Source organism: Erpetoichthys calabaricus, chromosome 3, assembly GCF_900747795.2.
Source record: "Erpetoichthys calabaricus chromosome 3, fErpCal1.3, whole genome shotgun sequence".
Classification (NCBI taxonomy): Eukaryota; Metazoa; Chordata; class Cladistia; order Polypteriformes; family Polypteridae; genus Erpetoichthys; species Erpetoichthys calabaricus.
In genome coordinates this window covers 62,257,225-62,280,819 of record NC_041396.2, presented here as the reverse complement: position 1 = coordinate 62,280,819, position 23,595 = coordinate 62,257,225, and positions in this window count along the sequence as shown.

Genomic DNA, 23,595 nt, shown 5'->3' with positions numbered 1-23,595 from the left:
ACATGAAGAAGGTTGGACAGATATGGAGGGGTGAGGTTAAATGTTAACAGCAGAATTTTAAAATCAAATCGAAACTTAATTGGGAGCCAATGAAGCTGCTGCAAGACCGGAGTGATATGGTGAATAGATGGGGTTTGAGTAATGATGCGAGCAGCAGAATTCTGGACTAGTTGAAGCTTATGGAGAGATTTATTAGAGAGACCAAACAGGAGTGAATTGCAATAGTCCAGATGAGAAGTAACAAGACTGTGAACAAGAATGGCAGTGGTATGGGGAGTGAGGGAGGGGTGGATGCGATTAATATTACGTAGGTGGAAGTAAGCAGACGAGGTGATGTTATTAATGTGAGACTGGAAAGAAAGAGTTCTGTCAAGGATGACACCCAGACTCTTGACCTAAGGTGAAGAGGAAACAAAGGAGTTATCAATAGCAAGTGAAAGATTATCGGCTTTGGATAATGATGATCTTGTACCAATGAGGAGAACATCAGTTTTGTCACTGTTTAATTTAAGAAAATTTGAAGAAAACCAGGATTTAATTTCAGCAATGCAGTCAATAAACGAAGATGGTGGAAAAGAAGAGGTGGGTTTACTAGCAAGGTAGAGCTGGGTGTCATCAGCATAACAGTGAAAATTAATGTTATATTTATGAAAGATATTGCCAAGGGGAAGAAGGTAAGTAATAAAAAGAAGAGGCGCTACGACAGAGCCCTGGGGCACACCAGAAGTAACAGCGGTAGGTTGGGATGTAAAAGTTTTAAGCTGAATGAACTGAGTGCGGCCTGAGAGGTAGGATCTGAACCAATCAAGTGGAGTGTGGGTAATTCCAATCAAAGATAATCTATTAAGGAGAGTGGTATGACAAATAGTATCAAAGGCCGCAGATCAAGGAGGATGAGAACAGTAAACCAGAGTCAGCAGCCATAAGCAGGTCGTTAGTAATTTTAACAAGTGCCATTTCTGTACTATATCTGCATCATAACACTGCACCTCGGAGACTGAAGTTACTTGCAGTTCTCTCAGTTTAAGCATATTTTACTTCATTCCCAGTGTGAGATTTAGATACATAACACAGCAGTAAGACAGCATCAATTGGAGATTGTAATGCATGTACTTGCAGTCTTAGTTCCCTAATGGGTTAAAACTAAGATAGCATCAGGCTTGGATTTTTTCATCTTTTGGAATTGTAGGTCATGTTATGAAATGAGAGGGGAATTTATTTCTAGAGACATCATTACCATTGTTAGTATGTGGTATATTTTAATTGAATTCTTCAGTTTTACTTTTCTAGTGTAGAGTAGGAAAAACTATTTTTAGATTATCATTTTCACCAATCATGGATTCCAAATTGACTGTGTGTCTAAATACACAGGAGAGAGAGAGAGAGTCTGAAGAGATCTGCATTTTACTGTTTTTATTAAAAGCCTTTATTCCTTGTGATTAGCTCTTCTGAGTCACACATGCAGATGTGCCGAGTTTGGGGGAGGTTCTTAAGAAGCTGGCATACTATGTTTCTTGGGCGATACCTAGTGGCGATGCTGTGCAGTATGACATGCTAATAATGAAAACAATGGGAGCAATGTGTTTGATCAATATTAATTATACAAACTAAACTGTTATCATGTAGAATCTCACTGATTTACAATGAAGGTGCAAATAGTTAATTGTCCCAAAAACACCTTGCAAAATAGTCTCTACTGTTAATTACTCCGTGCCAGTTTGTCCACATAGTATTCATGCCAGCAAATGTGTGAAATTTTTCAATATAAAAGCACAGGTTCAAGTATGATCGGTGGTGGCAACAATGATGTCTTGTACCAGGCTATACATTTAGAGAAGAGAAAAAAATGCCAGGATAATGTAGTGCAAAAATAAAGGCTGATCAGAATGCAATACCTTAATGTCTGTGACCCTCTTCTGGATAGGCACCATGGCTACAGCACAAACTGGATGAATCACATGCGCAGAGAGTAATTGTTCATCTGGATGCAGCAAGAACCACAAAGCTAAACCTTCTGTGCACTTCAGATATTAAGAGCTGAAATTGAGGTGAAGGGGGCAGCAGGCAGACTGACTAGAAACACATTCTTTGAGTGTTAGGTGGCAGAGCTACAAACGTTCATACAGTGTGTGATCTGTTAAATATTCCCTGTTATAAGTGCTGTGTCATTTATGAAGTGATTCTTAGCATCCAAAGGTAAATAGTTTTAATTTAGAGGTCAGTTAAGGGAAGGAGAGAAAAATGAAGATCCATAATAATCTAATGACTATTTACAATCTGACTGTATCTGTTAAAAATGGGAAGCTGGCATTTACATATCAGATGTAAAATAAACAGTATAAATTAATTCAAAAGTCATGCTGCTGCATTCTTTTGTTTTAAAGCTAACACTATGCACAAAGGTCTAAGAGAATTTCTGGTTAATTGCTAAAGATGCTAAACATGCTGTACAGTATGTCCAGTGATTAGTGTTAGGAATCAATCAGTTCACATTTGCAAGTGGAGTTAATCAATTTCTGCCTCCTGAATAGAATTTTAATACAAATATATGCCAAGGAGAAATTCCTGTTAAATATTTATTAAATACTGTAAATGCCTGAAAGGTTTCCTATGTACAGTATTTAAAAAAGACATTCAAATACAAGAAAATAAAAATAACTTAAAATTTAAGATAAAATTGTTAAACACTGTTGATCCTGTTTTAGGGTTGCTGCAGCTGCAGCTTCTCCTAGCAGTACTTTACACAGAGCAAGAAACAGCCCTGGATAGGCACCAGTCCACTGCAGTGATGTTTTTGGAATGAAAGTTGTGGTGGGGCTACAAGGATATGGGAAAGACAGAGAGAATACTGTTAGCCATCCTGAGACACCATGCAAAGGGTTTGTGTGTTTGTGTGTGTGTGTGTGTGTCTGTCTATGTGTGTATGTGAGAGAGAGAAGATCAAGCACTTAAAGAGCAGAATTTAGATTAGAATCTACAAGGACCTCTGCTCTCCTTAATCCATGGCTGTCAGTGAGTCTTAGGAAGAATTCTGGCTTGAATCAGCCCTCAGAGCTATAAACCTCATTCACACAGCCTGAGCGAGTGTAAGAAAGTCGCTACCATGCTGCTGTTGCTGGTGTATAATGTCAGATGACAGAATAGGCCAATGTGACCAATTGTCTTATTTTTAGACCTTATTTGGTATTTTTATTATATTTTTAGATTTTTTTGTTCCTTCTTCTACATGTTTTGCCTATTTTAACATTTTTCATTCTAACCCTAACAACCAGACAGAGACGTACAGAAACACAGACATGCACACAGAGACTTGTCCTTTAATTAAGGTAGAAGAAGCTGACTTCTGTCTGTCCGGCAGTTACTCTCTATGGGTCATATTCAGCATTAACGTTTGCAGTACACCATCTATTTTAGTGGTTCCCAACCTTTTCCATGCCCCGCTTCCCTAGAAAATGTTTGATTTATATTCACACCCCCTACAAAAGTAATATCACATTTGAAGATGAAGAAGTCAAATATCTGATTTTTGAACCACAAATTGAACCACATGTAGAACTGAAAGGGAACAAACTGAACTCAGACAAATAAGCTTTTGACTCATTGCATAAAATTTAAATATAAATTGCGCAATTTACCTTTATAAATATCAATCATTTTGTAAATGTGTCCCCCCGTGAACCTTAGACACTCAATTGAAAATCAGGGGGTTATGAAGTATCCCATGAAACATCAAGCATTGCAGGGAAAAGACACACGATCAACAATTGAGGGATTTGGGGGGGGCGGGAGAACCCCATGAAGCAATGGGTGCCAGCACACCGCAAAGCAAGGACACACACTAGACGAGCTTTGCCCCCCAATAAAACCTGCACTGCAGTTCAAAAACTGATGTGCCACACAGTTGAAATTGCTATGATACTGGCACGACCGAGTCAGAGATGGGTTGAGTATAAGCAGCAGGTGTTGCATCCAAATCAGTCCCCATTGTTCCCCTCTGGTAAAAATGTCAATCAATCATTGAAATGTAGTAATAAAATGCATTGCATTTTTTATTCCAACAGATGGCACATCACAAACATTGGGACTTCTTTTATGAATCTCATAACCAAAAGGCATATAGCAGAGACATAACAAGTGGATAGACACACAAATACACACATAGACACTTGTACTTTTATTAAGGTGGACCATCCATACACAATATTGCAGCATACAGTGGTATAAAATGATATTCTCCAGGACCACAGTGCAACATATACATAAACACAGGAAAAGTGCCAGCCAAGTGAGGAACTATACTATACTATACTATACTATACTATACTATACTATACTATACTATACTATACTATAAATTGGTAAATAAATAAGTAAGAGGTAATAAATAGGGGATAGAAGCTGTTGCAAAACCTGGCAGAGCTGATTCAGATGCTAGAGTATTTTCTGCCAGATATAAAGAGAACAAAGAAATGGAAGGGTGGGAGCAGTCCTCTAGAATACTGTAGGCTTTGCAGATACAATGTTGAGTAAAGATGAGATTAATGGAGGGTAGAGAGATCCAAGTGAACTTTTATGCCGTGTGTATTACCTGTTGTACTGTAGGACCTTGCAGCCAGAAACAGTGCAGTTCCCAAAGGAGATGGTGATGCAGCTCGTAAGAACACTTTTGATGGTGCCCCTGTAGAATTTGGTGAAAATAAGAGTGGTTTTCTCAGCCACTTAAGGAAGGGGAGATGCTGCTGAACTTTCTTGGCTATGAAGGTGGTGTTAATTGACAAAGTAAGAGCAGTGGCTTGATGCACACCAAGGAATTTAGTGCTCTTGACGAATTCCACCACAGAGCACTTGATGTGCAGTGGAGTGTGGACAACACGGGCCTTTCTCAAGTCAACAATTATCTCATTCATCTTGTCCATTAGACAGATTGTTGCACTTGCACCAGTCTGCTAATAATTATGTCTCTATTCTGTAAGATGATCCTTCCTCATTGCTGATGATACCCACCACTGTTGTGTCATCAGCAAATTTAACATGGTGCTAGAGCTGTATGCAGCCTTATGGTTAGGAGTCAGCAGAGTGAAGAGAAGTGAGATAAGTTTGCAACCCTGGGAGCCACCAGTGGTCAGCGTGATGGTGCTGGAGATGTTTTTTCCTACAGGGTCTGTCTAGGGTCTCTCTGTCAGGAGGTCTGGAAATCAGTTGCATAGGAAAATGTTATACCTTAACAGACTCAACTTCCCTATGAGTTTCTGAAGGATGATGGTGTTGAATGCTGAACTGAAGTCTATGAACAGTGTTCTAGCATAAGTGTCTCATATGTCCAGACAGGACAGGGCCAGATGAAAAGTAGAAGATGGACTCTAGCATCCTCAGTTTTGAAAAGATTGGCGTTTCACTATTAAAACCCACATTAAGGTCATTATCTATGCATACAGTTACTTTGTTTTGCTTGATGTTGGTAAATAGTGTGTTCATTTATGACTTTAATGAATAACAGAAGTACATCCATAAGTGTAGCTTAAAAGGAAGCCCAAACCCTCTATTGTAATAGGATAGCATTTACGACGTGAGTTGAGGTGTAATTAGCATAAAATAGGTTAATGCACTTTCAGTTTTCAACCTACGCTTCGATCTAAAACATTAATAACTTGTAGAAGTGTTTGAGATGTTAGTCAAATCTGTATAAATTGACAAATCATTTTAAATTGCCATTTTCAGTGCTGTAAAACAAAAAGGTATATGCCACCTATTTCAGCTTTCCATTCCCTATCCCGTAATTATATTACTGTGTTACTTTTATATCAAAAGTGCAGGATATAATACATTAGAAAGATGGTTAATGGATAAAAGATGTACCAAATTACACTTCAAAGACATACCCTCTGCTCCAATGAGTAGACAGGTTTGTTACGTTTTTTCCACTGATTATGTCACAAAATGACTTTGTACGTAAGTAGCTATTCATGGCCAGAGAAGGTTTCAGGCCACATCAGTAACAGCCTACGCCTAGGTGTTTCTCATTTCTCAGAATAGATTATGATATATGGAGAGTGGAAAAATCATTTGTCTCCCATATGATTGGGGTGAGTCAGTTCTGTGCCGCACGTCTGTAGCTTTATATTGCAGCTCAGCTCACATATTCAGACTCAGTATGGCTACCTCCTTCTAGCCTCCATGACGTTTAGTAGTTATGCCTGATGGTGAAAACCAGTTAATGCCATCAGCAGGATGGCCACAAATGGATAGCTGTCATTTGTAGTTTTTTGAATCCACTAGTTAACACACGATGTGTACTCCTTGGCATATGGCTTTGTGTTTACATGTATGTATGATATGGATGGTTTTACACTGAAAGCTGGGCTTATTGGAATAAGGGTGAATGTGCCTATGGTGTGTAAATTTATATTTTATATTATAGCTCTGAGTAACTTACTGTTTGTAAATTATTGCAAGCATCAAGCATAATACATATGAACTCCTAATTAAATTCCAGGCTGGGATGTGTTTGTGAAAAATCAGAACATTTTCTTTAGTCATTCGAGATATGTTTAGCTTTACAGAGTTAATTAATTGAAATTTTCTAATTATTTGAAAATAACTCTCTTCTTAGTATTTGAAGATATGAAGTAAATCAATTTAGTATTATTTGCATAATAATTGATTTAAAATGTTTATGTGAGGAATATTTTAATTTTATTTAAAAGATTTGCTCCTGGTCCTAGTAACAGACGTGCGAAGTCGAAACGCTGCCTCACTCATAAAAGAATAGTGAAATGACTCCATCCTGTAATGATGTAAATAGCTTCAAATGTAGATTATACTTATTAATTATGGCCATAAATACAATCTTTTAATATTTTGATTCCCTGTCAGTAGTAGAGACCCCTGAGCTGTAATTCTGCAGAAATAATTTCCATGCTATTGTATCGCTCCATATGGCAACTCATTAACTTTAACTACTACACTTAGCAGTTGGCATCCTAATTTCATTTTGAAAAAAATGAAATACGTAAACCATAGCTTTTCTGAGATATCTTAAGTGTACTTAAGTCTTAGAGCCAGCACGTTTGATTTGCTAAATTTCAAAAGTGATTTTTGTTTTAATATTTCATTCTACATTTTCTGTTTTTTATGCTTTGTTGAGTAGCATGGAGGGTAACACTGTTGCCCCACTGCTCCAGGTGACTGGCCTTGAATCCCTGCCAGGTCACTGGCACTCAAGAGTCTGGCCTGTACCAGTTTGTTTTCAGGTTTCCACTCATATCATAAAGATGAAGGCGTTAGACTGAAGGGTGACTCTGGACTGGCTAAGTGGGAGTGAGTGTAGGTGTGTAAGTGAGTGTGCTGTGCGACTGATTGCAGGTCTCCACATTTCATGATAGGCACCTGCCTTAACTATCAGGTACTGGAGTAATCTGGGTGGAGAAATGAAAATCAATACACGCAGAAACTTTGTTGGTCACATTTTTTCATGGAATTCATGATTTTCTTGGTAAACCCGACAGCATTTTAAAGCATCATTAAGTTTAAAGTTAAGTTAAATAAATTTAAAGGATTGTTTTTGTTGATAATTTTAATATCTTTCAAAACTAATAACAAAATATCTTATCTGATACACAAATAATTACTGGAGGAAAAGCCAAATTATAGACAAACCTGTAAAATCTGAACAGGCATTCAAGTCAGTGGGAACAGTAGACAGAAGTCAACGTCACAGATATAGGGCCTCATGTATAAACGGTGCGTACACATAAAAATGTTGTGTACTCCAGTTGTCATACTCACTTCGAGATGTATAAAAACTAAACTTGGCGTAAAGCCACACACATTTTCACAGCAGCCTCACACCTTGTGTACGCACTTTTCTCCTTGGTTTTGCAAACTGGAGGCACCCAGCGTCAAAGCAGTGCTACTGTTTCTGTGTCGTTTCCCTTCATTTGCATATTCACATCCATGACACGGGCTTTATCAAATACACCAAAATTAATTGCATATCGTTTACAAAAATGTAATTCACTTGATTGTAAAAATTCCGAAACAATATAATAATGCACAGAATGGACAAACTATTCCATAGCTGCTTTAGCATTGTTAGAAGACATTGCAAATGGAAGAATTAGAAGAGAGAGCATATTTAGAGGTAATGATGACTGGCTTCTAAGTCAGAGCTGTGTGCTGAACTGGCACGGGTTTTAGGGAAGCAGACTTTGAGGAATTGTACTGTACCTGCACCTAGCGAGTTCTGTCCACTCTCGGAGGTTTTCAACATGAACTTGCTGACCAATCGGGTATTTCACAAACATCACACTATGCCAGCTGTATAGGATGGTATTATCCCCTTGTCATTCAGATATATACGATTTCTTTACACTTTGGTTGAACTGGCAAACATCAAAGTGCAATTCGCACTTTGCTTACTTGTCACTTCCTTTTGTACAATATGATTTAACCTTTTTCCTATTCATGAAAAATTGGAAATTTATGTTGATGTTGAGTTATCTTTTAAGGCTGCCCTTTAATGGCTATACTGTATAACAATATTTTGATACATCTTAATTTTGTAATTTTTTGTAGCGTTATTTGTTTGATATTTTGACATCACTGGTGTTGGTAACCTAATACATTGTGAAACGTAATGTCTCTCCCTTGCTCCCCCACCTTCTTCCACTTGCATCATCCAGCTGCTGCTGCTATTTTCCACAGCTTCCTCCATATGGCTCCAATGATCTGCAGCATCACCTACTTGCACATTCATGCTGCCAGGTCTGCCTTGCACTCACTTGAGGTCAAAGGCAACACAATCTGCACTCACATCCCCAACTCTGTAAGCCAATCCAAGGTAGAACTGTCCTAAGGTTTGTTGGCAGTCATATACCCAAGCTAATGGGTTTAAGCATAGGAGCAGGACTCGTAGGTTTTGCGCATGAAATGCTTAATCATCTCTCTGTTTCACTCACATGCACTCACAGGCATTTACTACTGCAACCAACTGTGCTGAATCCTCTGGGATAAAGCCTGGAAACAAAGAGGAATGACTTAAGGATATCTGTGTTAGGTGGAAAGACCAGTTGAGGTCTTTTGGCCTTGGAAACCCTGCAGATTTTATTTTTTATCCAGCTTAAGTGTAGTTTTTTTTTTCTGTTTTCCCAGCCATATGACCTTATCATCAGACTCATTTTTAGAGACTAATACAATATTATATATTAAACTTTACTTTTCCACTAATTATATATCTTTGTTAACTATGTTGATTTATTTTTTTATTACTTATTTGTTATTATTCTTGTCTAATTTCACTTTTTTCTATTTCTTTGACATTTTGTAAATTACTTTTATCTACATACTCTATATGAAAATCCATCCATCCATCCATCCATTTTCCAACCCGCTGAATCCGAACACAGGGTCACGGGGGTCTGCTGGAGCCAATCCCAGCCAACACAGGGCACAAGGCAGGAAACAATCCTGGGCAGGGTGCCAACCCACCGCAGGACACACACAAACACACCCACACACCAAGCACACACTAGGGCCAATTTAGAATCGCCAATCCACCTAACCTGCATGTCTTTGGACTGTGGGAGGAAACCGGAGCCCCCGGAGGAAACCCACGCAGACACGGGGAGAACATGCAAACTCCACGCAGGGAGGACCCGGGAATTGAACCCAAGTCCCCAGATCTCCCAACTGCGAGGCAGCAGCGCTACCCACTGTGCCACCGTGCCACCCCATATGAAAATGTGCTGTAGAAATAAATGTTGTTGTTGTTGTAGTTTTACAGTTGTTTGCTTAGCAGATGTTTTAATCCAAAGTGACTTACAAAAGAGGTCAATATAACTGAGTAAACATCAGTCTGGGGACTACCTGGCAACAAGTGTGACAGGGGAAGATTACAAAATTGACCATCACAAGTAAAGAACTCAGAACATAATGCTAGCTAATTACTAGTCCTTGGTTAGAAAAACTTAACAACTAATATTATTCAAACAGAGACTCACCAAACAAGTTAATCCTCAAACACTTCTTAAACACACTGAGGGTGTCTGAGTTTTGAATGGAGCTGGGCAGCTCGTTCCACCAGCTAGGAGCCACATAAGAAAAGAGTCTGGTTTGAGATCTGATGCCAGGTAGTAATTGCATCACCAGATCCCATTCATCAGAAGACCTGAGTGGGCGAGAAGAAGAAGTGGTGCTCACAAGTGTCTTTACTGTATGTATATAGGTGCTGACCCATTGACAACTCTGCAGGCAAGCATCAAGGATTTAAATTTAATGAATGCTGCAATAGGAGCCACTTTAATGATCTGAAAAGAGTGACATGTGGTCATCTCAGCTGGTTGAACACAAGATTTCCCGCTGCATTTTGAATCATCTGCACACATGCCAGTACTCCTGCCAGCAGTGAGTTGTAGTAGTCCAGATGTGGCAAAACCAAAGCCTGGACGAGGATTTGTGACACCTACTCAGATATGGTCTGATCTTGTAGATGCTGTTTAGAATAAAATCTACAAGATGTAAAGACTGTTACACCAGTTTCAGTGAAGGGCAGCTGGTCATCGATCACCAGCATAAGGTTGCATACAGACTTGATGGGCATTAGTGAAAATAAGCCAAGTTGAAAAGAGTTGGGGTGCTGAATAGATGGATGAGCTGGCACATCAAGAACATATTATTATTATCCATCTTTGCCAGGTAGAGCAGGATCTGGTGGTCCTTCATCCATGCTGCAATATCAGTGAGACATACCAAGATAATAGCTGATACCCTGTGGTCCTCTGATCAACAGGTACAGCTGTGTATCATCAGCATAGCACTGATAAGGGAACCATGAGACAGGATGATAGGGCCTAGTGATAAGATCTTTAGAGACAGGAGGAGAGGGCCCAGCAACGATCCTGGGGGCACCGTTGTGCTTGCATGGTGCACTCTTGATATCTCTTCTCACTAGAACACACGGTAGAATCTACCCAAGACATACGACTCAACCTACCTATGGGCAGTTCCAGAGATGCAAAGTTAAGAGAGGGTGGCAAAGAGGATCTGATGGTTCACTGTGTGCACCACCAGGATGAGAAGAGATAACATGTTGGTAGCTCTCACCAACTTCAATACGTTGACAACAGTAAGTAGAGTGATCTCAGTGAATGGCCCATCTTGAAGCATGACTGATAAGGACAGAATAGAAGAAACACACACATTCTCTGCAAATCTGACTCTGTGTGACACCACCAGAATTTTCATACCAAAAAAGCATACTTTATAGGATTGTTTTTGCTATTCAAAAAAACCCTATAAAGTCAAGTAAAAATGAAAGTAATAATAAAGACTGCCAGTTAGAGAGAGGCACTATGGAGGAATCAAAGAAGTCCAGTGAGAGTCTCTTACCTTGTGAATAGACAGTACAGACGCTGTCATGGAGAGTTTTTCAGATGTTAGACAAGAATGTATATTTCCAGTTACATGAAGATTAAACTGTGAGCTATTTATAAAATAGACTCTAATTATTCTGTTTATGGAATGTGCCATTTAAACATCTGATCTCCTTCTACCTGCTATTCTGTGGAATAACTGGAATTGCTTCAAGCTTATATTTTACTCTCTAGGTCAGCAAAATGAATAAGGACTCCCAGGTCCTCAAGTTTTTGCCTTTAAAGAAAACAGAAGAAACTAATGATAAAACATAAAAAGTTAAAATGTCACCAAGCTAGCTTATTATCTACTGTCTCCCTTGTTATATATAACATATATAAGTAATAAAAGCTTACATTAAAAATCTTACAATTTTTGACAAGCAAGTGAAATAAAAAGAAACAAATAGTGAAAATGTATGCGGCTCCTGTGCGGTAAACATCATTGCATTAGTAGGCATTTCAAAGAGAAGCAAAAAGCATTTATCTTTATATATAATACGTTACCGTGGCTGTTCAATTGTCTGTCCAGAATTTTAAATCACCTGTAGCTTGCAAACAATTTGAATTATTGACCTAAAATTTGGTACACATTTGGTACACATCTACTATCCGCGTTTGGTATGATGATTGACCTTCAAGGTTTTCCTCTTTTTATTTTTATTTTATTTTATTGTAGAAACAACTATTGGAAGCAACCAGCAGGGTGCCCATGCGGTGCATGTGTACAGGAGCTGTTCTCATTCCCTGCCATCTTCGCCATCACTTCCCCTACCTCTTCATATCTTAAATCATTCTTGAGGCAGACTGAAGACTTAAGTGCCAGATTAAGTGAAAAATTAAGGAAAACGTACTAAGTAATCGCAACACAAACATTGACTTAAACAGTTTTATCGCGAAAAGATGCAAACGGAATGTGAGAAGAAGAGGGCTGCTAGGGTGGAGAAAAGAAGAGCTGCTAAGGAAGCAGCAAACGCATCAACCTCTGAGCAAACAAATGCTAAATGTACAGAGAAAGAGGATGAAAACTAGGAATGCTCAAGTCAAGTGTATTCACTGCATATTATCGTGTAGTGTGCTGTTACTAGTTATTAATAATTCCTAGAGCAAACGATCTGGCTAAGCAAGCAAGGAGTTCCATAACAAGACTGACATGAAATTAAACATATTTTTTGGTCCTCCAGGACAAGGACTTCTCCTCCCGGGTCTAAACTGTACAAGTGATGGATTATTTTGGTAGAAACTGAAGGTGCAAAGACAGAGTGCAGTATACTTCAAGGAGGAAGACGACCGACTACACCACCTGATAATGTCATATTTTCTTTCACATTCATTATCTACATTTACTAGTTTATGTTCTTCATAATCCATCCATCCATCCATCCATTATCCAACCCGCTATATCGTAACTACAGGGTCATGGGGGTCTGCTGGAGCCAATCCCAGCCAACACAGGACGCAAGGCATGAAACAAACCCCGGGCAGGGCGCCAGCGTACCACAATCATAATACATCTTTTGTATTTTATTGAACGTTTTAATTTTTGATAATATTTATGCCAGGTTGGAGAGATATGGGTAGCTGCTTGTCACAATGTCAAGTTCAACTGGGTATCAAATGTTCCTGCTGTCCATCTTTTTTCAAAGCCCACTACAAAGCCATTGCGTTCTGAAGCTTATTCCTACCTAATTTGGCATAAGGTACGAACTAATCACAAATGGAACAACCATTGCAGAAGAGCACTATTAAATGTTGCCATGTGCACGACTGTGGATTGATCTTTAAGAGACACCAGCAAAAAAAGAATAGCAATTATCAAATTGTAAGAAGACGATGCGACATTTACAATTTTGTGCGACTGGATAAAGATTAGCATGATTTTTGGATGAAAAACATTTAACAGTAAAATGATAAAAGTACAGTACTTTTAAAAGTGGCAAACACTTCTTCATGGTTAATTAATTGTCTTTTAACAAGACTTGAAATAAAAAAGAATTACAGAGAATATACATATGTCCTAATCAGCATGGAAATCAGCAGAATAAAATAGTAATAAATACAAATAATTAATTTGGTGAGTTTAATTATGACTATTTTTTTATTCATCATCATTAACTCAATTGCATTGTTTGATGTTTGTAATGTAGGATTGCCAGGGTGCTTCTAGGTAAGACATCCAGAAGTGTGCAATGCATGTCATAATTACTGTGACATACAAACATCAGCGTCACACATTCCTTTACTGTCCAAGTTTGTGACTAATTCAAAACTTAAAACTCTAGTGTCATCATTGTTAAAGATCTCTGTGGTTATAAATTGCTTGCTGTTCTTCAGCTGTGATTCACATCTTGCGTTTTAGCTTAGGTCACTTGTAATATTATGGTTTTTGATTATCTCGTTATGTCTCTTGATTTACAATTTTGCCTCAAGTCCTGGCTATTGTTTATTTCTATCATGCCCTAATTCCTTCAGCCTTGGTTTCTTATTTAATGTTGCTATATCCTGCTGCAAACTGCTCCTGTCCTGTGAAGGTATTGCAGACAGACTGTGTGGCAGTGTTTCTGAAAGTCCTGCAAAGGATTGTCAACCCATCCGGGGAAGATTCCAGCCATGTTTAGATAAGATGTGCATCCTTGTGACCTTGGCTGAGGTAAGCAATGTTTTAAAAAGCCAACTTAAAACAGGGATAACCTTTGGAAATTAAATTTTAACACATGTCACTTTCAAACTTAAAATATCATTCAAGCATTAGTAATTAAAGTTTCTGAAATTCAAAACTGCTTTTTTTCTTGACTTCATCTTTTCTTTATACTTTTCTTTTTCTTATACTTCTTTTTCTTCTGTTCTCCCTATTAGACTTTGAGTATTGTCAGCTCATTTCCAATTCTTAGGCCTAGGTCTGGTAACTAGTAGCCTAAGATAGATTTCCTTCTTTGACAATGTTCTAAATAAATAAATCACCAAGGCCAGGTGAAAAAAAATAGTTTTCAAAAAATGAATAATCATATACAAACCCTATATGTGCATTTCACACAATAATTACATACCTGGAAATTCTCTGAAGACTGGAAAGTAAAAACACTTTTTATATAAAATTAATTTGGCGCAGATTCAGAAACTGTTGGCCACATAGCTTAATGTGCATCAGAAACAAACTAATGGATCGGATTATAAAACAGGATATAGAAAGCAAGCATGCAGGACAGATGTGTTAGCAGGCAGCCAACTTGGGCTTTAAAGGGGAACTTCTGTTACACTGAATTGTCCTTTTGAAACATACACACACATATATACTGTATACAGTATATATATATATATATATATATATATATATATATATATATATATATATATGTGTGTGTGTGTGTGTGTGTGTGTGTGTGTGTGTGTGTGTGTGTGTGTACAGTATACATATATATATACATCTTTAAGACTCATACAATTCACTGGATTCTCATCAACCTTATGTGTTGAGAGTGAATTAGTCCAAACAAAGCATTTAAAGAAATTGTTTCCAAGTTCACAAAGATGAAGTCAACAAAAAGCGGTTTTGAATTTCAGAAACTTTAATTAAATGCTTTATTATTATGGTTTACTTTTTTAAACAGTTTCACAAAAAACAGACACAAGAGTCATAAAATGGTTTGGGGTAGCCACCCGTATAATATTTCCTGGCTGCAAAAGGACAAATTGTTCACACTGATGTGATCAGAATGGAGTCCAAAACAGAACTGATGAGTTAGGATAAATATGGCAGCTTTAAAGGCCAGCCAGAAAAGTGAGGTCATCCAGGGCAGGAGCGGAAGGGTCCTCTTCCATAGGCTCGGACCCGGACGTGACGTCATTAAAGGGACGGAACTGGAAGTGATGTCATCGGGGCCAGGCAGAATTTCCCATGAACGGTCTGCAAGAAAGCGAAAGAAAGAATTGCTCTCATTTACACCCTTTAGCTGCCTCCCATGCACACGTGTGTGACACAGGTATTATATTTCTAAAATGAAACTACTATCAAGAAATTAACCTTTTTATTTTTATTTTATATTTTTTCCTCTCTAATGTAATCTAATATTTATACATTATTATATATGCTTTTACATATTTTGTAAATAAAGTATACATATTTCTAAAATGCTATGTCAATTTTACATTCATTTATGTAATATCTGTGAGAAACTGCTAATTTTGTTTGTCATCATTTACAAAAGTCCATTAAAACAAATATATACCTATAATTCACATCAAATGTATATGTGAATTTGACTATTTATAAAATTATTTTCATAATCCATTTAAACTATCATGTTACACACAAAATGATATAGGTAACACTACTGTATATCAAAATGTTACAATAGCAATAATTCTGAATTCTGTTATATACGGCTTTCATAAAAGTGCAGTAAGTGTAGTGGGGGAGTTAGTGGTGGGCCTGATTTAAATCTAATGACTTGTGACTTTTCATGCAAGACAGTATACCTAGAATAAATTTATCCATGAAAGAAAAGAGCTGCTTTAAAAACTGGTGTCATTAGTTCACTCTATTACAACAAGGAAGTTCTGGTTTTGTGACCCTTTAAAATTAATGCTAAAGAGACCCAAACATACCTTTTAAAATAGTTTATATTTATTATATAACTAAATGCAAAGTTGTGATGATCAATAGGAATGTGCAAAGAAGTGAACACACAGACAAAACAACAAACCCTACTGCCTTTCTCAGACTAACCTCATGCAGGCTGCTAACGTGTGGGGTGGTCCATCCACTTGCCTTCCAGTGTAGCTCAATGGAGCCCCAATTTCACTTCCATCTCTCTCTTTCTGGCCTTAGTGTTCCTCTCACTGCTTGAGCCCTTGTCCTACTCATTTTAAATTCATCTAGCCTATCACTAATTGGTCAGTGTGTAAGGGCAGTCAGCCTTTGGCTGTGATGAGTAGAAAGAATGACTTGCTGGGGTTCAGCCATAGCTGCTGACTACAGAGGAAAATGAGCATCAAACAAGGCAGGTCAGTTTAGGGGTTAGTCAGCTTTAGACTTGCATGTTCTGCCTCCTTTCATTGAGGTGAGTATCACAGGTTAGGTAATGATTAGTTTTACATTTATATATGTATCCCAAAACACAATATAGAAAAGATGCACATTCTGTAAATCAAAAGGAATTAACCACAATAATATTAATGTAGGTTAAACAAGAATGCATTTAACATTGTCAAGATTAGCATTTTACATTCTCATAATACTTTCAGAGGCGGCACGGTGGCGCAGTGGGTAGCGCTGCTGCCTCGCAGTTGGGAGACCTGGGGACCTGGGTTCGCTTCCCGGGTCCTCCCTGCGTGGAGTTTGCATGTTCTCCCCGTGTCTGCGTGGGTTTCCTCCGGGCGCTCCGGTTTCCTCCCACAGTCCAAAGACATGCAGGTTAGGTGGATTGGCGATTCTAAAATTGGCCCTAGTGTGTGCTTGGTGTGTGGGTGTGTTTGTGTGTGTCCTGTGGTGGGTTGGCACCCTGCCCAGGATTGGTTCCTGCCTTGTGCCCTGTGTTGGCTGGGATTGGCTCCAGCAGACCCCCGTGACCCTGTGTTCGGATTCAGCGGGTTGGAAAATGGATGGATGGATGGATAATACTTTCATTTTATTTTAAGCAAATGTCTGTGAAAAGAGCTACATATTTCTATTTATTGCTATACAGATAGACAATCATAGCTACAACCTCTAGGGCAATAGCCTAAGGCTTTAAGCATGCCAGTTCAGTCAATGTCGTCCATCTTAACATCTTTCAGTATACACAGTTTAAGAGAATTTATGTTATCAAGCTATTGATTTTATTAATTGAATGTAATTTTAAATCACTTACAGAACTTCCAAGTAAACTGCAACATCTCGCATGCCAATGGGTAGCTAAAACTGAGCTGCAATTCAGTCGGGAATGAGAAGTTCAGATGTGACTCAGACACCATGCAGTAGCAGCAGCTGTAAAGGAAGGAAAGCTTTTAGCAAAATCACTAGCTGTCAGCAGCAGAAAATAGGTGAGAGCTAAAAGAACAAAAGTAAACTTTTTAACATTTACATCCTTTTCAATAAATTGCAATAAATGCAAAGAAAGAAAATGTCTCATGAATCCCTGACAGCTAATCTCTAAAAGCCCTCAGCACAACATAATAAGCATATATGGAATGTCACAAAATGTAAAAAAGATGTTAATTTGGAATAGTCCATTAAAAAAATAGAGATTTTGGGTTATAAAGAAAAGAACTGTGGTCAAAGAATAAGATGAAATAAAAATTGATATTTTTTATTACCAGTCTTCTTCTTCTTCTTCTTTCAGCTGCTCCTGTTAGGGGTTGCCACAGCGGATCATCTATCCGCATATTGTTTTGGCAAAATTTTACACTGGATGCCCTTCCTGTTGTAAAACCTCCCCACAAAGAAGCACACTGGTTTGTGCATCCAATAACAGAGTAAAAATTTAAATTCTTGCATTTCAGTTGCTTTTTGGAATAACGGTGAAAAGTACAAAATCAAACTTTAAAATAAATGTTTAGCTGCTTCTGCTGCCTGCTATCACCTTTATCTTGTCTTCTGCTTCCATGGAGGGTGAAACAAACAACAGCACATTAAAAAAGTGGCAGAAAGTAGCAGCGGAGATTAAAGGTGCTGGTGCAGAGTGAGATCCTTTGCCAAAAATCAGCATCAGACGTCAGTGATGGAAAATGACAGGAAATAAAAACTTAGGAAGAAGATGCACTTATAACACTGGAAAACGTGTGCTGTTAAACTAAAACAACAGCATGAGTCAAGCAAAAGTTAGGGCTGAAAGAATAAACAGGCAAGGACACAAGAAGAATCGCGACATAGATAAAAAAAATTAAAAATTAAAAACAAGTGTAGAGAAAAATCAATAATGCTAAAAAGAAAAGAGCTGAGCATAAAGCACAAGGTGTTCAGAAGAACTCGATAACAGCAGCAGACTGAGGCAGAAAGCTTCACTAAATAGATGATGCCTTGTGTGACTTCTCAGTGGTGATGAGTTAATAGTTTTCTCTTCACCACATTTAATAATAATAATTATTATTATTTACATATAAATAGGGCTTTTCTCACTACTCAAACTCAGTTTCATGCCTCCTCCAAAGGACAGCACAGCACAGAGTCCCCATCATGGCACTGGGGCATTGGAATCCACATTCAGATCATGTGGTAAGTGCCCTCTGCTGGCCTCACCAACACCTCTTCCAGCAGCAACCCCAGCTTTTCCTGGTTGGCCTCCTATCTAAGTACTGACCGGTCCCAAACATGCTTAGCTTCGGGTGGATGACGTCTTCTGAAGTGAATGTGGTATGGCGGCTGGCCATTTCTGCTTTTTTACAGAAGGAAAGGCAGAGAAAAGTATTTTTCACAAGGACCAGTATATTAGAGAAAGTGAGGTTAAAAAAAAGTAGGGGTTAACAGTCAGAAACCAAATCCAAAAATGCAAACCAAAATAAAAGTCAAAATAAACAAGTGAAAAGTCATGATTGCCGAAGTGATTTTCAAATAACCACACTGAGAAAAGGGTGCCACCATCTTACATAAGGCAGGGAGCAATTATGTAATACCCCAGTGTACTGTATGTGACAGCTGTGCTGCAAAGTGGTGGAAAAGTGTCAGAATAGCACAAGGGCACAGAAAAACGGGTCAGAATTTCAAAAGTAAGTCAGCAACACACCAAGTCAAAATCCATCCATCCATCCATTTTCCAACCCGCTGAATCCGAACACAGGGTCACGGGGGTCTGCTGGAGCCAATCCCAGCCAACACAGGGCACAAGGCAGGAAACAATCCTGGGCAGGGTGCCAACCCACCGCAGGACACACACAAACACACCCACACACCAAGCACACACTAGGGCCAATTTAGAATCGCCAATCCACCTAACCTGCATGTCTTTGGACTGTGGGAGGAAACCGGAGCGCCCGGAGGAAACCCACGCAGACACGGGGAGAACATGCAAACTCCACGCAGGGAGGACCCGGGAAGCGAACCCAGGTCCCCAGATCTCCCAACTGCGAGGCAGCAGCGCTACCCACTGCACCACCGTGCCGCCCAAGTCAAAATCAATAAAGCAAACCTTCAACAAAACCAGAACATAAGCAAAGACCTAGTTAGAGACACAATCACGAGTTCATGTGCCAGTAGATGTTCACCATACTTTGTACAAGACTTGCAGAGAGTATCCACAAACTTGGACAATGAGTAACTTGTCAGCTCATATTGAGTCATTACGACATCCTTGTGCAGTTTTAAATAATCACACATTCAATTCTATACATGATAAACCTGTAAAAAGTTAAGTGAAAGAATGTTACATCTTTACATAGATGTATGACGTGTGACATCTCATTCCCAGAATGAACCTGAAGGAAAAACTGTAATTGTATTGTGAGTGCCATGTTGGATGGACTGGCATCTCAGCCAGGACGGAGGTGGGTTCCTCACCAGGGTGGGAGGCTGTAATGGAAGGACAAGGATGGTCTGACGTCTCGACTGGGGTAGGTTCCAGTTCCTTGCCAGGACAAGAGGCCTGCTTGGTAGGACAGAGGGTGGCTGCTCCCAGGAACCATTGTCTTCTCCCTATGCACATGATGGTACTCCCATATGGATACCTGCAGAGCAGGCTCTCATGAGACAGTTAGACCAACACACATGTCTTTAGGATATGTAAGAAAACATACTATAACTGCCCAAAACAACTCACACGGACATGGAGAATACATGAGAACTCCACACTGACAGTGATTGGACAGGCTAGTAAACTCAGGTTTCTAGATCTTTCCTTCTGTGCCACTGTGCCCGTCTCATAACATGAATCCCTTAAATAATGAATGAAGGACACGTCAGTTTGTAATTTTCTTCTCACCTTTAACTTCTGTTTATGGCCAGACTGTTTCATCAGCCAGAGTGTTTCCAGTATTTGTGTGTCACATGGGCACACATGATTTTTAATATCCTTGGTAATTTGTTCTTTAGTCCAGATGTCTAATGCATTATTGTTTTCAATTTCTGCCTACGCCCTGGACTGAGGTATTTGATCCGTACAAAGCTGCATACGCAGCCCTTCAAAATTCCAAAGCATTAGAAATTACAGGATAGCAATTTTCAAATTGACTCTTTAAATTGAAACAACATTTTAGTGTGTTTAAACTGATCCCCTATTGCTGCTACTGCTTTTCATAGAAATTATGTTTGGCTTTCCTCATTTTATCATTTTTATGGTTTCACTCATTAAATTTATTCCTTCTTCACAGTAGTAAGTATATTCCTATCATCGTACCAGAAATTATAACCTGACTGGGTTAACTTGCCTTGAGATTGAATCGGTGCAAAGCTCAATCCAATTTATTGCATGTGTTTCTTCAGTCTGACACATTAGGTGGTCAATACATCACACTTGCACCTATGTTTCAGTATACATTATTTCTGGAGATTTTCTCGGAGACAACAAATGCAGCACAGCTCAAAACATTCATTAAAATTACCTGAAATCCCCTGGGGACTCATTTCAGTTGGGTCCACAAGATAGGCAGCATTTATTGGGACTAACAATCGATAGAATTCAATTATGCTTTAAGCACATGACTGGACAATCTATTTTTATGGTAACACAAGAACAGCAGTATATTTGGACTGAATTCTTGTCAGGGAAACCAGTTTTATCACATCAGGGAAGCAGAAGGATTGTTAATACTGGAAGCAGCTACTATCCATCAATGAAGTCTACTCAAAATATTTCCGTAACTGCCATCATTTAAAAAAATACAAGCATTTGGCTTTTCCTTAAGAACAGAATACGTACAGTAGTCTTAAGTTAATGTTAAAAAAATGTTTTTTCCTTTCAAGTTTATTCTCCATGGTGCGCCTTTTACTTAAGAACATATGAAATCTGACAAATGGGAGGAAACTGTTCAGTCCATAAGTCTACTAGCAAATAGTTAGGCTGTCCCAGAATCTCATCCAGATACTTCTTAAACGTTATGAAGGTTTCTGCTTAAACTACAAGTCTGAGGAGTTTGTTCCAGATTCCCACAACTCTTAGAGGAAAGACATGCTTCCTTTTTTAAGTCCTACTTCCCATTTATTTCAACTGGTGTCATTGAGTACGTGATTCACTGTTTACTTAGAAGTATTTGTCTTAATTTACTTTATCAATGCCTTTGAGAGTTTTGAAGACCAGGATTAGGTACCCACTCTGTCTCCTCTGCTTGAGACTAAATAGATTTAGATCTATAAGTTTGTCAGAGTACACCATTCCTTTAAGTCCTGGGATGTCCTGGGATGCACCTTGTTGCTCTCCACTGCACAACTTCAAGTGTTGCTATGTCCAACTTGCAGCATGGTGGCCAGAAGTTCACACAATACTCCAAATATGGTCTCACTAGTGCATTATACACTGATCAGCCACAACATTAAAACCATCTGCCTAACACTGTGTAGGTCCCCCTTATGCTACCGAAACAGCTCTAACCCATTGAGGCATGGACTCCACAAGACCTCTAAGGTATCCTGTGGTATCATTAAATTGTTAACCCAGATCTTTTAAGTCTTATAGGTTGTGAGGTGGGGCCTCAATAGATCGAACTTGTTTTCCCATAACATCCCACAGATGCTCGATTAGATTGAGATCTGAGAAATTTGGAGGACAAGTCAACACCTTGAACTCTTTGTCATATTCCTCAAACTATTCCTGAACAATTTTTGCAGTGTGGTTGGATGTATTATCCTGCTGAAAAATGCCACAGCCATCAGGGAATACTGTTCCCATGAAGAGATGTAACAATATTGAGGTAGGGTGCAGATATTAAAGTAACATGCACTAGAATTCCAGGGCACAAGGTTTCCTAGCAGAACATTGCACAGAGCATCACACTGCCTCTGTCGACATGCCTTTTTATCATAATGCATCCTGCTGCCGTCTTTTCTCTAAGTAAACAATGCACATGCACCCGCCTGACCACGTGATGTAAAAGAAAATGTGATTCATCAGACCAGGCTACTCCTTCAATTGCTCCATAGTCCGGTTCTGATGCTCCCGTACCCCCTGTAAGACAGGGTTCAGTATGAGCATTCATATTGGTCTGTGGCTATGCAGCCCCATACGCAGCGATGTCCTGTGTGTTCATACGCCTTTCTCTCAGGGCCTACAATAAGTTTTTTCAGCAACCTGTGTTACAGTAGCTATTCTATGGGACTGGACCAGATAGGCTAGCCTTCGCTCCACGCACACATCAATGAGCAATATGAGCCCATGACTCTTTTGCCAGTTCTTGTCCTTCTTTTGACCAGTAGGCACTAACAAATGAATACTGAGAACTCGCCACAAGACCTGCCATTTTGTAGATGCTCTGGCACAGTCGTGTAATCATCAGTATTTGGGCCTTGTCAAAGTCGCTCAGATCCTTATGCTTGCCCATTTTTCCTGCTTTTCATACATCACCTTCATGAACTGACTATTCACTTGCTGCCTAATATATCTCACCCCTTGACAGATGCCACTGTAACATGATAATCAATGTTATTCACTTCACCTGTCAGTGGTTTTAATGTTGTGACTGACTAGTTTAAATTCAAAGCATAACATCCCTTACTTTATTTTAAGAAGTTTGCACGATATAACTTCACATTTGTTTGCTTTTGTAATCACTTTTGCGCATTACTTAGATGAAGAAAATGTTGTCTTACCATAAGCCCTTAAAACCTTTTCGGAGCTTGCTTCCTGTAGGACAGTGTCCCCCATGTTTTTTTGTTCTTTATTTCGCTTTATACAATTTCTCGTATTAGGAATTTGTTAGTTTTCGCATACCCCTTGGGGTCAGAGTGCAGGGTCAGCCATTGTACAGCGCCCCTGGAGCAATTGAAGGTTAAGGGCCTTGCTCAAGGGCCCAGCAGAGTAGGATTTCTTTTTGGCATTGACGGGGATTTGAACCGGCAACCTTCGGGATACCAGCGCAGATCCTTGGCCTCAGAGCCACCACTCCACCCCATTTATGTATTTATGTATTTATAATTGACTTTCGTTTTGCCCATGTGTAGAACTTTGCACTTTCAAACTTCAAACTACATACTCCGAGTGTTTGCACAGTCTTGAACATTGTCCAGGTCTTTTTTAATTGTTTTTGCTGCCTCCTCAGTGTCTGCCGTTTCTCCAAAATGGGTTGA